Genomic DNA, 15521 nt, shown 5'->3' with positions numbered 1-15521 from the left:
CGGCCCCGGGTGGGTGGTGGGAGGCTGTTGCTGTGGGGGGGCCCTCGGTGACCCCGCAGAGGGGGGGACACGGATTTCGGGGGGACGCCGGTGCACCCCCTGGGTCATCCTCTGCCTTTTTCTTGCCGCTTGGAGGGTCCCGTGGGGGGTTTGGGGGTGTGCTGAGCCCCCCTCGAGGTTGGGGGGTCCCGCGGGGGTACTGAGCCCCCCAGTCTCTGTGTGTCTCCCGCTTTGGGCCTTGTGTGTTCCCCATCCTGGTTTGGGGGTTGTATGTATGTTTGTGGGGGTCCCATGTGAGACATACCCCCCCCTCCTCCCGACACCCAGTGTCTCCCCTCAGCTGGGGGCTCTCAGGGCTGTTCAGAGCTTCCCCTGTCAAAACTGGGGTCCCCTTAGGGTTTGGGGGGGGTGTCCCTGTCCACCTCAGCCTCTCTGAGTTGTGGGGATGGCTCCTGGTTTTGGGGGTGTCAGGATCCCCGCCAGTGCTGCCCAGCCTTAGGCCTGATCAGCCCTTGCTGGGCCTGGAAATGGGGGTTCAGCTTGGAGCTGGGGGGTGGAGGTGGCTGTTTTGGGGTGCTTTCCTTCCCACCTAAATTCCACCTCTTTTAACCCTTTCTGGGTTGGTTGGTGACTCCCCCTGGACTCAGCATGAGAAAGGGGAGAACCTTGACGCAGTCCCGTACCCTGTGTTGGTGTGAACCCCCTCATTCCTCTCCACAGCCCTGAGCCCCTTCTGGAGTGTCCCCTTCCACCCCCCAGGATGGGAAGTCACCTCTGTCCCCTCTCCCATGTCCCTTCCCTCTGTGTCTCTTTTTGGGGGTCCCCAAACCCTTTCGGGGGGGGCTCCAAAGCTGGTGAATTACCTGGGTGCTGCTGGGATGCTTAACTGATATTTTAGGGTTTCCAGCCTGTTTCTTACCAACGGGCTGGTTTCTGATTCTGGTGTGTGCCTGATTAATGATCAGCTTTAAAATGACTCTTAAACTTAATCTCCCAATTAAGTGTGTTTTGAAGAGGGGGAGGAGAGATTTCAAATGCCAGGCTGAGACCTCAGCATGGCAGTAATTGTACTTGTTTGTAACTCCCCAGTGACTTCTCATCCGTCTCTGAGCAATCCCGCTGCCTGTGTCGGAGGTGACTGCCAGGATCTTTCAGCTGCGAGTTCCCAGCGCAAAGAAAACAAAGGTATTGGGCATCTCCCTGCCGTTTTTATGTGAGGAAGGGGGTTTTCTTTTTCCCTGGACCAAGCAGGGCACCCCTGGGCCAGGAGCACCCAAAGCGATGTGGGGGATGTAGGTTGTGTAGGGCAGGTAAAGGTGCCTGTTGCAGAGTGAGCTGCTCCTTCCTTTTTTTTTTTTTTTTTTTTTTTTTCTTCCTATTTGAGCCTAGGACTGGAGCCTTCAGCATTAAAAGTTTCTCCAGAAACTGGTTTTCACAAGAAGCCAGCCCTGGCTTTGCAGCGTTTTGTGGTGTGCTCTCCTCCCACATAAGCTGGGCAGTGACTCATCTTCCTCAGAGGACTCTGTTAAAGAAGCACCGGCCATCTCGGGGCAATGTGTGTCTCCCAAAGGGAGACAGACATCTGCTCACTGTCCCTCTCTGGTCTATGGACCCTCCCGGGGCTTCCTCTGTCTGCTGGGGACCGAGGGCAAACCAGGCTGCCTTGGGTTAGTGCTCCGAGTGCCTCTGTGTGGGTAGGGAAGAATATTTAACCTGTCTGCTTTGGGGGAGGAAGTTAAAGCTGTAATTACTCATTTGAATAAAACCTCTTCTGCTGTTTCCAAAGCAGCTGGTTAAAACGGTGTCAAACCAAATTGGGTTGGTAGCTGTTGGCTGCACTGTGGCTTTTGGATGGGCCTTGTGAAAGGGTGCTTAATTAGGAGATAAGGCAAAAAAAAAGTGTCAGGCTGAGATTGGGGAAATCTGGGAGCCACGTGTTGGCATTGCATGGCTTGGACAGGACTCCCTGTCCCTCTGGCATCACGTCCCCCTCCCTGAGGAGCAGGAAGAGGAGCGTTGGCAGATGTCAGCCTGAGATCCTGCTTGTCTGTAAACAGATCAGGTGTAAGATCTTGCGACGGGATTTTGAGTAACAAAGGCACGAAGCACAAAATATGGTTTTTCATCAGGCAAGAATTTGCCTCGGGTCAGTTAGTCTCACTAGCTGTTTCATGAATCCCAATGCACTTCATCCAGTTATTCTGCCTTATCTAGCCTCTTTTTCCATTTAATAGCTAACTGTGAAGAAGCAGCTGCCTGCCTCTGTGGCTAGAGGTGCACTCAGGAATAATTTTTAACCTGTTGCCACTGAACCAAAGCGAAGACAGTCTGGCCCAAACTTCCTGTGGCTTGTGAAGTGTCCAGTCACCGGGAGAGGATTAATCAGGGTTGAAGGCGGTTGTGAGGGTTGGTCTCTCCCATACGATGTCTGAGCGTGGAGGTGACGGGAGGAAGTTGTTGGCTGAGCTGTGGTACGACTTCCTCTGCTTGTGCGAGGGAGTGTGAGCCCACGGCAGCACATCAGCTGTGAGAGGAAGGGGGACGTGCATCTGGGGTACGGGGTAAGGTCTGATCACCCTGGCGTGAACCTCCTCGGTCCAGTTATGGCCCCAAGTGAGGGTGATCAGCTGGTGCTGCGGCTGGAGAAAAGACACGTGGCTGCAGTAGGCGTGGGGGCTGTTTGGTGGGTGGGCTTTGGATGCTGCTACAAGGGACTTTCCTAAAGCCACGTCACATGGGAGGAATTAAATCCCACTTCTGTGGAAGGAGGTGTCGTGTATGGGGGGTTGATTGCCAGCCAGCTGAACAGGAGCCAGTGTGCCCAGGGGGCCAAGGAGGGCAACGGCATCCTGGCTTGTACCAGTCCTGGCATGGCCAGCAGGGACAGGGAAGGGATCTGAGCCCTGGGCTCGGCACTGGGGAGGCCGCCCCTCGCTGAGGGGGTTCAGTTCTGGGCCCCTCACCCCAAAAAGGCCATTGAATGACTCGAGCGTGGCCAGAGAAGGGCAACGGGGCTGGGGCAGGGTCTGGAGCACAGGTCTGCTGGGGAGCGGCTGGGGGAACTGGGGGGGTTCAGTCTGGAGAAGAGGAGGCTGAGGGGAGACCTCCTGGCCCTCGGCAACTCCCTGCCAGGAGGGGGCAGAGAGGGGGGATGAGTCTCTGGAGCCAAGGCCCCAGCGCCAGGCCCCGAGGGAATGGCCTCAAGCTGCCCAGGGCAGGGTCAGGCTGGCTCTGAGGAAGGATTTCTGTGCAGAAGGGGCTGTTGGGCGTTGGAATGGGCTGCCCAGGGCAGGGGGGAGTCCCCGGGATCCCTGGGGGGGTTGAAGAGTCGGGCTGAGCCAGCGCTGAGGGATCTGGGGGAGTTGGGAAGGGTCAGGGGGAGGGTCATGGTTGGGCTGGAGGAGCTTCAAGGGCTTTTCCAACCTGGATGATTCTGGGATTCTCTGGGTGTCCTGTTTTGGAAGCACCTTGCGGGCAGTGGGTTTGTGTGGTGCCCTTCTGTATTTGAATATGGCACAGGTGCCAAGTGAATAAATGCAAGTGGCCCTGAGCTAATACTGTCATGTTGGTGGGGACATGTCTAGGTGCTGCAGAAGGGCTTGTCCCATCCCGCAGGACTGACCTCTCCCAGCTCTGGGTGCAGCAGAGCTGTCTGTCACAGTTCCTTCTCGCTGCCCAGGGACCTGTGGTCCGGACACCGTCTGCTGCAGCTCCTGCACAAGCAGCTCTGCTCGCCACCGACTCTAGCTACAAGGGGGTGGTTCCCCCTTTGGGGATCCTCTTGGGTAAGAGGTGGCAGTGGAGCACTGCAGCGCTATGCTCCGGGGTTTGCATAACTCGTGTGAAACGGCTCACACTCACCGTGCATCACCCAGGCAGAAAGATCAGGGGGGCAGAACAGCCGCTGTGTTTTCGGGCGGCGGGTGAAAGTTGTTGCGACAGCAGGCAGCTCGAGCCCACGGAGGGCAGGCGTGGAGCATCTGGTTTCTGTTGATGGTTTTCTTCTCCCTCACATGATGGCGTATTTAGAGAGACCCAAAGGTGGCAGCTTCTGTATTTCAGTTTCCCAGTTACCCTCCAATGCGATGGCAAACATGGGGGGTGCTCATCCCTGCACGTGGGCACCCCCTCCTATCAGGCAACACCCTGCGGTGGGGATAAGGGGCAGTGGTGTTAATTTAGAACAGTTCTGCAGAGGTGGGGATTAAAATATAACCCCCAAATGAGAGAAATGCGAATGGAACCGCTGCTTAAAATAAATATATTGACCTACAACTTGCTGCTGAGGGTTAACGCAGCGATTGTGGGAAGCATCCCTCTCATTTGGGCTGTTTGTGTTACATTTTCTCTCTGAAGTTGTACCCACCGTGGAGGAGGACAACTGAAGAACCAGATAAAAGTGGAGTTTTCACCTGATTGTTGTAGGTCCTTTCCAGTTGAACTATTCTATATGGAGAAGTACCTTTTTTTTTTTTCAACAAGACCCGTTCAACTAGCAGCCTGTGAGGACAGCTTGTGCCCCTGGGGCTGGGAGGGGACACACACACACACACACAGTTAAACTGGGATGTGAGGAGCATAAATAACAAGAGGAGCAAAAGTCCAGGTTGAAAAGGAAGGTCAGACTCTTGAAGGCTTTAAAATGGCACTTCTCAGCAATGGCCTGAAGAAGCAGAAGTGATGGCTGAGGAATGGGTCCCCTCTTAATCCCCGCCCCAGCTCTGAGGTGGGACCAGGCTGTTCCCTGGTGCTGCTCCTGCCTCCTTCCACCTTCACTTTAAGTGTTTGCTGAATCAGCTGCGACTCAAGTAGAGTTTTCTTATCTGTGGTGTTTAACAGCAGTATTGGTGTGAAACCTCAGATGTAAGTGAATTTTTGCTACTAATAAATGGAAACAGGGTGTAAAAGTGGTGAAAAACAAGACCTGAGACCTTTATCTGTATATCTAAAAGTAGTTTTCTCACTGCCAGGAATACGTGCTGTCTGCCCAGGGCCTTGGGACCTGCTGATGTGACTTCTGAGCAGTGATTTTTTATTTTTTTTTTCTTTTTTCCTGGTCAGTTCAACACCGGTGAGTGACTCTCCTAAGTCCTGTGTGTATTTATAGACCTTAGAGATTTTTGGTGGAAGCACTGGTGTGGAGGATGAGGTGAGTTAGGTTGAAAAGAGTGTTCTTGACACACTGTGCCTTTCTAGTCTCTTGAAATTACTTACTTGAGCATGGTCAGAGAAGGGCAACGGAGCTGGGGCAGGGTCTGGAGCACAGGTCTGCTGGGGAGCGGCTGGGGGAACTGGGGGGGTTCAGTCTGGAGAAGAGGAGGCTGAGGGGAGACCTCCTGGCCCTCGGCAACTCCCTGCCAGGAGGGGGCAGAGAGGGGGGATGAGTCTCTGGAGCCAAGGCCCCAGCGCCAGGCCCCGAGGGAATGGCCTCAAGCTGCCCAGGGCAGGGTCAGGCTGGCTCTGAGGAAGGATTTCTGTGCAGAAGGGGCTGTTGGGCGTTGGAATGGGCTGCCCAGGGCAGGGGGGAGTCCCCGGGATCCCTGGAGGGGTTGAAGAGTTGGGCTGAGCCAGCGCTGAGGGATCTGGGGGAGTTGGGAAGGGTCAGGGGGAGGTTCATGGTTGGGCTGGAGGAGCTTCAAGGGCTTTTCCAACCCGGATGACTCTGGGATTCTGTGAAAAGTCTGTGCCTTTTCCTAAGGGTTTGTGCCCCAGAAGCCTGCACTCTCCTTTGCTCCAGGCCTTTCTGTCCCAGCTGCTGCAGGCTGGATGCCCGCCTCGCGTAGGTGCTGCTTCCATTGCTCAATGCCCAACTGCAACACACACACACCACCTCCTGCTTTATCAGTGCTCCCACTCCTCCAACTCGCTTGGGCAAGAAGCCTCCCACGATGGCTGGTGCCATGGGTGAGGTGTTCTCTCACCCGCCAGGCGGGCTGGTGGCCTGTGCCATCTGTCACCCACTGCCGGGTGAGGGACGGGGCTGCGGGGGCTGAATGTCACATCTGTAAAGGCCCCACTTCTCCTCCCGCCTGCTGCAGGGACGTGGATAGTGCTGACGTGGAGGGTTCCTTATAAAGAAGCACTCCTAGCTCCATAAATACACCTGTTGAACAGAACGCAGATAAGATACAAGCGAGGTTTATATTTAGACTTGCTTAGTTCTGCGGAACATCGGTGTCCTTGGTCAGACCTGTGAGTGTTCACTCACCTTCGTGTCCCCGGGGGGGTGGTGAGTACTGACTGCCACGTGTAGAGCTTGAATTGATGCCCTGGGAGATGCAGACCAGAAGCACTTGTCTTGCATCGACCTGCACCTTCCCAAGGCGTCTGTGCCCTCTTGGACAGGAGATTTTTTATTTAGCTTGGTGCTTTGTTTTTACCAGGTAGAGATTTTATTTCTAGAGCCTGGCTTACGCTGGATGTGGAGATGGTTTGACTAGTCCCTAGTCCTGAAGTTAAATCTCCAGTTTGGGTGCTCTTCCCCACGGGGGAGAGCCCTTCTCAACCCTGTACTCCTGACACATTGCCTTCCTCTAGCCTTTTGTCCTGGGATCTGGGTGCAGCACTTCTCCTACCTGTCTGTGCCTGATAACTGGAGTTTCGAGTTGTGCTCTCGCTGGCACACTCGAAGGAGAGGTGATTGTTTTCTGAGCCTGTCTGCTTCGTGCTCAGACATTCGAGTAATCCTGTGGTCTGGTCAGTGTTGGACAGAGGAGAAACCTGTTTTTCGGTGCTCTGGCTGGTCTCCCACACTGTCCTCCTTGTTGACACTGCATGTTACTGGGAGAAGGCACAAAACCCAGTGTGGTTGGGCTGCCTGATGCTCTTGGAACATAAACTATCACTCACTGTAGCAGGTAGGAGACCTTGTGTCTGTACCAGGGCCGTTGTACACACCCAGGGCTACTGCACTGCAAGAATTGCTTCCTTCTGTTTATTTTATTTGTCACGGATGACAGAATTTCAAAGCAGTGAGGGATTTTGTGACAAAAGCTCTGTGAGCATGGTTGTGTGATCGTTGCTACAAAAACTTCGCAGGGAAAAGGATGAGGTGGGATCTGAGACAAGGCACGGACAACGCTGGGTGCCTAAATCCATGGGGAATGTGGAGACCTAATCACAGAGGGGATGATGCTCAACTTCTGGCAGCTCAGGGACTCCTCTGCCCACAGATGCTGCAGTCTCAAGCACAGGAAATGTAATTTCTGGGTTTTTTTCTGCAGCCCAAACAGAGCTCTTCGTGCTCCGGGGCAAGCTGAACAGTAAATGGCTGCTGTGGGGAATGGGATTGCTGCAGCTCAGCTCTGGGAAGGAGAAAAGCAGAATTACCCACAGATTTCTTAGTAGAGGGGAACAATTTTAACCCTGCTCACCCACTCACTTCCTTAAGTAGCAATAAAATTGCTGGAGAAGAAACTGCCTGTCGAGGGCTGGGCATGACTCTGCCTTGGCATCACGTGCCGTGGCTGTACTTTAGCTCTGAATTCACCCATCGGCTCGTCCAGACAGGCAAGAGGAGCAGAGCCCTCGGAGCCAGCTCCTCCCCGCCGTGCTCCCGGGGCACCTGCCGCAGGTAAACAACCGTCCTGGTCCGGGAGAGCAGCCGGGGAGGACCAGGGGCTCAGCAGAGCTTGGCTTGTGGCTCTGATTCCTTCCCTGGGGTCCCTGCGCTCAGCGATAGGCTGTGATTCTGACCCAAACCTCAGGTTAAACCAGCCATTAATGTGAAGCTTTAATAGTTGCTTGGTTTGTTTTAACTTTGAGAGATGACATGGGGATGTCCTCTTTGTTTTGTCTGACTTCTCTTTTTTCTTCTTGCTCGTTTTTTTTCCTCTCCTGACTTGGAGCTTTTGTCTCTTTAACCTGTGGCTGCTGCATTTCTGGTTGTCCTTTAATCAACTGATAGAAATCTGTGGAGAAATCACAGCTCTGCTCGTGGCTCTGAAGGAAACAGAAGTTTGCTGGGAACGCTTGGGCTGGAGAGAGGGATGAGTGCATGGGCTGGACTTCAGGGATGGAAGGTGGAGGCACGAAAGCAAAGAATTAATATAAGAATGAGAGGACACGGCTACAACAAGTTGAGCTTCTGAGAGTGAATCTGGTCCTGGGGATGTTCACTTGTAGCTCCTGTCCTCTTGTATCTGTGTGCAAATATTCCTGGCTGGGGTGGCCTCAGATGACATGACTCCATTTATTTATTTTTTCTCCCATAAATGATAAATATCCCACTGTGATGCCCCAGCCTTGTCTCTTTCGTGCAAGCACGTCCAGGGATACACTGAATTTTGTGTCCCATCTCAGCTCCTGTGGTCATATTGTAACAATAATGAGACTTTCAGTCCTGTTAATGCTGTATATTGGGTGCTAAACTTTTTTTTTTTCCAACACTAAGACTCTTGTAAGGCCACTTACTATCAGCTGTAATGCCAAGTTATTGGGAAATGTGCTCAGTGGTGAAGCTGAATCTCTCTTAAACCAGCAGAGAAGCCTCCTGCATTTACCTAGGCCTTGTAACAAGGGCTGGTCAAGGCTTGTGTTTCCATGGTGTTGATTTAGGGTGACTAATCCATCACAAATCAACTCTTCCGTTGCTTGCTGCTTCTTTGACTGTGGCTTTCCCCACCCTAATAAATAAAATGTCTTACAAATATTTAGGACATAGCTGAGTAGAAAAGTTGTAATTGGAGCAGGTTGACAAGCCTAGAGAGATGCAAGGGCCTTTAAAAGTTATTTTTCCCCTTTTTACGAGAGGGTTTTGCTTGCCTCGAGGTAGATTTGTGAGTGTAGCTGGGTGTTTAACACCTTTTTGCAGCAAACATCTAACAGTCTGCTTCCAGCACAGGTCCGCCAAAGCTGCCATGCCTCTACTTCTGGGAATGACCTCAGGCGTTGTCCTCTATTTCCTGGAATCTTAGTAAATGAGTTTATTATTTCAAAGGCCGCTGGAGCAGATCGGCAGCCTCAGAAGCCTCCACGTGCGTTATCACTTTGTGAATCCCAAGACCTTGAGTTCCAGACACTTCCTGCAAAGCTCTGGGTCAGGTGCCTGGCAAAGAGGAGCTGTTCTGGAGCTCGGTCTTGATACCTGGGAGTGCTGCTGGAGTGGCTTCACACACTTACCCCGAGCAAGTCTGGGGCATGTCTGCATTGTAATACCTGACCTGGTTGTGTGGGTTTAGCTGTGGTGTCAAAGGGCTCTCCCAGCCCTCCCTCCTCTCCTGGGCAGCCTGAAACCAGCCAGGAGTTGCTTCTGCTGAAGAGTTGGGCGTTCAGCTCCTGGCACTTGCTCCAAGTTAGGGGATGAAGGTTTAAACTCTCTTCTTCAGCCAAGCTGTAGAAAGAATAGAAATAATGATCCCAGACCTAGGGCATGTCTTCAGCAGATCGTTATTTCTATCCAGACCTCAGTAGTATTCTGCAGCTTAACCAGCTGAAGCTTTTCCCTCCATCTCTAGAAGAAAAAAAAAACAAACAAAAAAAACAAGGCAGGCTTCATATGATAAATATTTTCAATATTAAAGTTGTTGGGGAGTCCCTGGGGGGTTGTGTATTCTCAGTGCAATTTCTCTCTCCGGTGGAGAGCGATAGAACAATTTGCATTCTTAGCAAGAACCTGTTTGCATATGTTTCGAAATAAGGGAGAAGCTCTTAAGGAGTTTGGTATTTCCCACATGCAGGGACAGCTCCTTTCTGTTGGCCTTTCCTGAATTTTTGGAATATGAGAGAAAAGATTCCTCTTGCTGCTCTTACCCTGGAATTAGTGATTGGGAAACAAAGCCACGAAGCACACAAGCGATTTGGAGCGAGAGGAGGGGATGATTGAAATCTAGGAAGGGTTCAGGTGATGCTGTCACAGGGGGAGCATCTGTGGAAATAATTGCTGTTCTGAATTTGTTCGAGCAGAATATTCCCTTTGACCTGTCCTTGCTGTGCCCTGCAATTAGCTGGGTGCAAATGTGCTGGTGTTACTTGGAGGCACAACGGTACAGGCAGAGCAACGGTGATATCAGCATGGAAATCATGTTGACTAAGCTGAAGGCAGAGTTTCCAGTGGAAACATTAGCTTGGAGAAATAACTCTTCTAGATAAGAAGTGAAAATGTGGGAGAAGGAAATAGCTATTATGTGCTACTCCCGTCTGTAGTTAAAATTACAAGCCGAAGGGGTAGGAAAGGCAGAGACATCTGCTGCTGATAAATTGTGAATGGGTTGGGGTTACAGCACCTCCATGCCAAACACTGCACGGTGCAGCTGGTGTGGATTTAATTTAGGAGCCTGTTCTGCAGTCGGGAAGGCTCCGTGCTCAGCCAGCTCTGCAATCCTGCCCCGCTGCCGCCCGGGAGCCCTGCCTGAGCGAGGGCCTGGTGGGATGATGCTGCTTCTGCATCGTCTGGCTGAGGACACAGACCCTGCCCGTGGAGGTCGTGGTCTTTAAACTTCCATAAGGCCAAAACAGGCAAAAGAAGCACCAGCTGCACTGGCTGTGGTGCCGCAGGGCAAGGGGCCGTGCTGGTAAACATATGTCTCTTCCCCACATCCCCCTGGAAAGCAAACAAAGCTCTGCTGCTCATGGCTTGTGCCTTTGGGAGCTCCAGACTTGATTTTTCTTTTCTCTAATTTTATTTTATTTTTTTGTGGGTGTGTTGATAGTTGCCCATAGCTATCTTAATTCTGCAGCCCTTGAACACCTTTGGGCAGTCAAACAGGCTGTCCTGTAGTCGAGGATCAGGCTGAGTATGACTTGACTTCCTCAGCCTGTGGTAAGTCATAAAAGACAGCAAGAAAACTCCCTTGTAGTGGGACTAACTTTTTTTTTTTTTTCCCCTCTGTACTTTGTCCCTCTTCCTCTCCTGAGCTAATGAATACTCCGGGCAGGGGCGATGCTGGCTGATAGCTGGCCTGCTTTAAGTGGTGTGTTCCAGAGAAGCAAGGAGGGAGCTGTCAGCAGCCTCTGCTGGGTGAGCCGAGCTGCCACAGCTCTGCAGGGACAGGAGCTCAGGGCCTGGGAGGAGGCTGCTTGGACGTGCCCATGGCACAGCCAGGAGCGGGCTCTTCTCTTCCCCAGAATTCGGGCAGAGCGCCTGCGGGCTGCTCCAGTGAGTCAGAGAGGAAGTTGGACAGGGCTGAATCCTTCCCGTGAACTGAAATCCTTCCTGTGCACCTACTTTCCTGGTATCTTCAAAGCCCAGTGATCCTCTTCGAGCATCTGTTTCAGCCCCTCAATCACAAGAGTGAGGTAAAACCACGTTTCCACGCCGGTGCCAAACCAGCTGCAGCTCAATCAGCTCCGCAGTGGGAAGCAGCCGGTGGTGGCTGCGTGGCTGACACACAGGTGTGAACACACCACACGTGTTTGCTGTGTCTGCGGAGCAGTTTTGACACACAGGAACGTTTTGGGGTAAACACAAACGCACTCAGAGCAAACCCCTTGGCTGCGGGAGCGCTGTCCCTTTCCCCCCCCTGCGGTGGTTGAGGTGCCCTTGGGTGTAGTGATGCAGGTGCTCTGGAAAATGCTGAAAGGACTGAAAGTCATCGTGTGAACTTCCCTGGGCTCTCCCTCTCCGCAGAGCTGCTTGCTGGGGTTGCAGCCTGGCAGAGGCTGCTGCTGGGAAGGTTTTAGACTAACCCAGCTGTGCGGGAGAGCTGAAAAACGTTCATGGCAAACTTCATGTCGGCTAAGCCGATGAGGGATTGTGTCTTTGGCTGTTGGGTGAGATTTGGAAGAAGGTCCACACGCACTTTTAGAATGTGCAGTGGAGTGGTGGGAATGATAAATTGGGAAAGCCTGGAGTCTTGCAGGTTTTTCTCGCAAAATAAGAATGAAATGGCTCTGTCCTGGGTGCGGTGTAGCTGGATTTGGCAGTAATCAAGGGACAATATTTTAAGTAGTGCAGGCAGGCAGTTGCACCAGAACTTCAAATTCTGGTTGTAAATACAGCGCTATACCAGCACCTAAGCTATTACTGAGATAATCCAGTTTAACATTTTACAGCTGCTGTTTTCCTTAAACAAATCATAAACACATGCAGCAGCTTCCGAGTGAAAGAAACCCAACGCAACTTCCATCGCGCGTATCCAAGGCCCGTCGGTTTTTGTCATCTTACCCCAGCTTTCTGGCCCGTGAGGCGTGGGTTTGGTGTCTGCTGTTGCTTCTGGTTCATGACTAACATCCTCCTGTGGCACTGCTCAGGAAATGAGGCATTCTGCAGCTCACTTGCTGCAGGCACGGTGGTCTCCGTGCTCCAGGAGATGCCGGAGCTCATTTTTAGACCCTGGTTCAAGCCTAATGCATTGGGGAAGGGTTTTTGTTCTTCGTGGTCTGCAGACTCGGAGGCACGATCCCAGGTAGTGCTGCTGGCTTCAGTGAAAGCCTGAGGAGCAAATGTAGCATCTGTGGGCAGGGGATCCCTGCCAGGAGCAGAGGCATCCCTTGCAAAGCACGTGCCTCTGTGCTTATTTTTTTTTTTCCTCTCAATATGCGCAGATCGGGCAGGGAATTGGTGGTGGTCCGTGGTGGTGCCCTTTCTCATTCGAGGCACAAGGGATGTCAGTCGCGTGATTCAACACAACTTGTCTGAAGTGCCAGCTCCTGGGAGGATCGAGTGAATGAGGAATGTTGCAGTGTTTGTGTGACAGAGGATAACAGGGTCTGTGGAGCCCGGATACCATGGCTGGCCTCATCCAACACAGGAGAACCCCCTGTCTCTTCCAAGTGTGAGGTTGGATTTGCAAGGGCTGGGAGCTCAGAAGCTGCCAGGCTTGTTTTTCCCCCCTCTGACTTCCTGCTCCCTGTTCTGCTCCTGGGGTGCTGCCCTAGCACGGGGACGTTTGATCTGCCCGGCTGTTTGTGCTGTCAGTTGGCAAACTTTCACCCTTCCCTCTCCTTCTTTTCCTGTTTTTTATCGCTAGAGCTGCTGCAAATCACCTCTCCCCAAGTCAGGGGGGGTTCTTCTATTTAAGAAGCATCTCCTGGGGATGGGGCAGCCCCTGTAGTTCAGGTGCTGGATGAGGGAGAGGGTGGGGAGGGTTCAGACGAGGCTGGGCGAGGTGTCTCCTGCTTTCCTGTTGCCCCTGAACGCGGTCGTGATTTCCCACAACAGGGGAAATCGAATTGTTTAGCCCGTTCCTGGAAACCAGCCCTGGTCTGGCTGGACAGAGCCTGGCTATGTGTTAACGGGAAGGGGTTTCAGCTGCCTTGAACCCCCCCCCGGGGGACCCTGGTGCTGCTGGACCCTGACTCTGGGGTCACCTGTGCTCCCCAGTTTGGGCCTGCTTGGACCTGCAAAGGTAAAAAGAGCTATTGCTGCTCCTGCACCAGCTCAAACTGGAGTCAGTGGGGTTGGGAAGGGCCAGTCTGTAGGAATAGGCTTTTTTTTGGTCCAGTTGAGTATTTTTCACTCTTTGCCCCATAAAATGAACATTCCAGTGGCTGCGGTTAAGGGACGTGTATCTGTAAGTGTGTGATGCTCTCAGGGCTGCTTTGCACAACATCAGGTCATGAATCGCTGCTCGATGCTTTCTTTGAAATCCAAGTGCGTGAGAGCAAGGCTTTGCCAAAACTGTTTTCCTGTCTAAAAGTTTGTTTTGGTTAGTTTTACCCTAGAAATGGTTTTTGGGCCATGAATCTCCAACTGAATCAGTGTCGCAGATGTGAAATGTTAAAGTGCAGCAGCTCCTTTGCTCCTTGGGGTGTTACAACGAATTTAGGGCCTTGCTTGCTCTCAGTTATGGTGATCATGGGCGTGAGGAGCTGCACGGTTATGGTGATCATGGGCGTGAGGAGCTGCACAGTTATGGTGATCGCGGGCATTAGGAGCTGTACAATTATGGTGATCACAGGCGTGAGGAGCTGGTTTAATCTAGAGAGGGGCCTCCAAACAGGGAGGAAGAGCCCCGGATCAGGAGGTCTCTATTGAAAAGATTGCTGAGGAAGCCTAGAAGTCTGGTGGAGCCCACGGCAGCCCGTGACTCAACGCCGGAGGATGCTCCACCCTTCCCAGCACGTGGTTCTTCCCAGTTCCCGTCCTGTGGTGCCGCAGGTCCTTCACCAGCACCGAAACTCGCTGTGTTTTGGGATGGTTCCTGCCTCTTCCTCTGCGTTCGCTCCTCGGGGCAGGGATGGGGGGGCTGTGGGTGCTCCTGCGATGCCGCAATGGAGCACTCACTCCTCTGTTATTACTCTTATCAGCGGCCGATGGCCTCTGCTCCGGGTGGGGTGTGCCGGGCTTGCTCATCCCGGTTGGCAGACGGCGTGGAGATCTGGCTCTGTGTCTGCAAAGTCTTGCATCAAGCCGGTCCAGAGAAGGATGCGTGTGTGGAAGAGGCTCGTCGGTTGGGAAGGAGGGCAGAGCCTGAGCGAGGCCCAACAACCCCTTTCCGTCTTCTCGCAGACGGCGTCAGTAGATATTGGCTTGTGCCAAAAAGCCCCAAAAGAGGGAAAACTCAAAAAGAGAAGCTCTGCCAGCCCGTGTCAAAGTCACTGCCGCGTGAGAAGTTGCTTTCATTTATTTGTTGAAGGAGATTTTGGGAAAGGACACACGGCTCACGTAAAAATCCCGTATTAAAACGATCCAGCTGCCACTAACGCGGTGCTGGTGGGGTCTCCTTTGCCTTCCAGATGGGTCGCTGCGCTGAGCGAATTTTTGTGGCTTAAATGACAAAGCATCGTGCCAGTGTGGAGTCAGGTTGGAGGTATTTTTGATGTGGTGCCCGAGTTGTAATCTGGAAATCTGTTTACTTCATTCCTTCCAGTCAAGGGAATGGCACTTTGAAATATTTTCTGCTTTTACCTGCACATGTAAGGATCTGTTGCCTAATTGCAATGTGAGATCCTATAAAGATCCTTGGCTAATGTGGTAGAAGAGCTTGTAAATGGCCAGGTGGTTGGTTTTTTGATGCTTCTCCGAGCTAGTGAAGCTGCTGAGGGTTTGCACTGTGATGCTCGTCTCCAGCCAGCCCTTGTCCCTGCCGCACACCGGCTCCCTTGGCCCTTTCCCCAGTCCCTGAACAGGCTCCTCCTGCACTTCCCGTTCAGGGTGGATGCGATTTGTGCCTGGACTCTTGCCCCCAGCTCCTGTCTCGCAGCAGGTGAGAGGAAGCATGTCTGCCCTCCTTAGACCTGCCTCACACACGTGTTTGCTCAAGGACTCCTCGATCCACCTTTGGGGGACCTGGAGCACAGGTCTGCTGGGGAGCGGCTGGGGGAACTGGGGGGGTTCAGTCTGGAGAAGAGGAGGCTGAGGGGAGACCTCCTGGCCCTCGGCAACTCCCTGCCAGGAGGGGGCAGAGAGGGGGGATGAGTCTCTGGAGCCAAGGAGCCAGCGCCAGGCCCCGAGGGAATGGCCTCAAGCTGCCCAGGGCAGGGTCAGGCTGGCTCTGAGGAAGGATTTCTGTGCAGAAGGGGCTGTTGGGTGTTGGAATGGGCTGCCCAGGGCAGGGGGGAGTCCCCGGGATCCCTGGGGGGGTTGAAGAGTCGGGCTGACCCAGTGCTGAGGGATCTGGGGGAGTTGGGAACGGTCAGGG

General features: G+C 53.0%; 1 protein-coding gene across 1 annotated transcript in view; it reads left to right on the top strand.

The window, feature by feature from the left end:
* Nucleotides 1-1092: 1092 nt before the first annotated feature.
* The window catches only part of VDR (vitamin D receptor), a gene marked incomplete at its 3' end in the record, with an annotated part of 40625 nt that continues 26196 nt past the window's right edge, over nt 1093-15521 (top strand). Inside the window, exon 1 of the mRNA XM_026867397.1 lies at nt 1093-1185. The remainder of the gene's footprint in view (nt 1186-15521) is intronic.

This window comes from Athene cunicularia, unplaced genomic scaffold, assembly GCF_003259725.1.
Source record: "Athene cunicularia isolate RWA unplaced genomic scaffold, athCun1 SCF_34, whole genome shotgun sequence".
NCBI classification, from domain to species: domain Eukaryota; kingdom Metazoa; phylum Chordata; class Aves; order Strigiformes; family Strigidae; genus Athene; species Athene cunicularia.
Note: the sequence above shows the minus strand (reverse complement) of the source record. Positions and strands in the feature narration are given on the sequence as shown.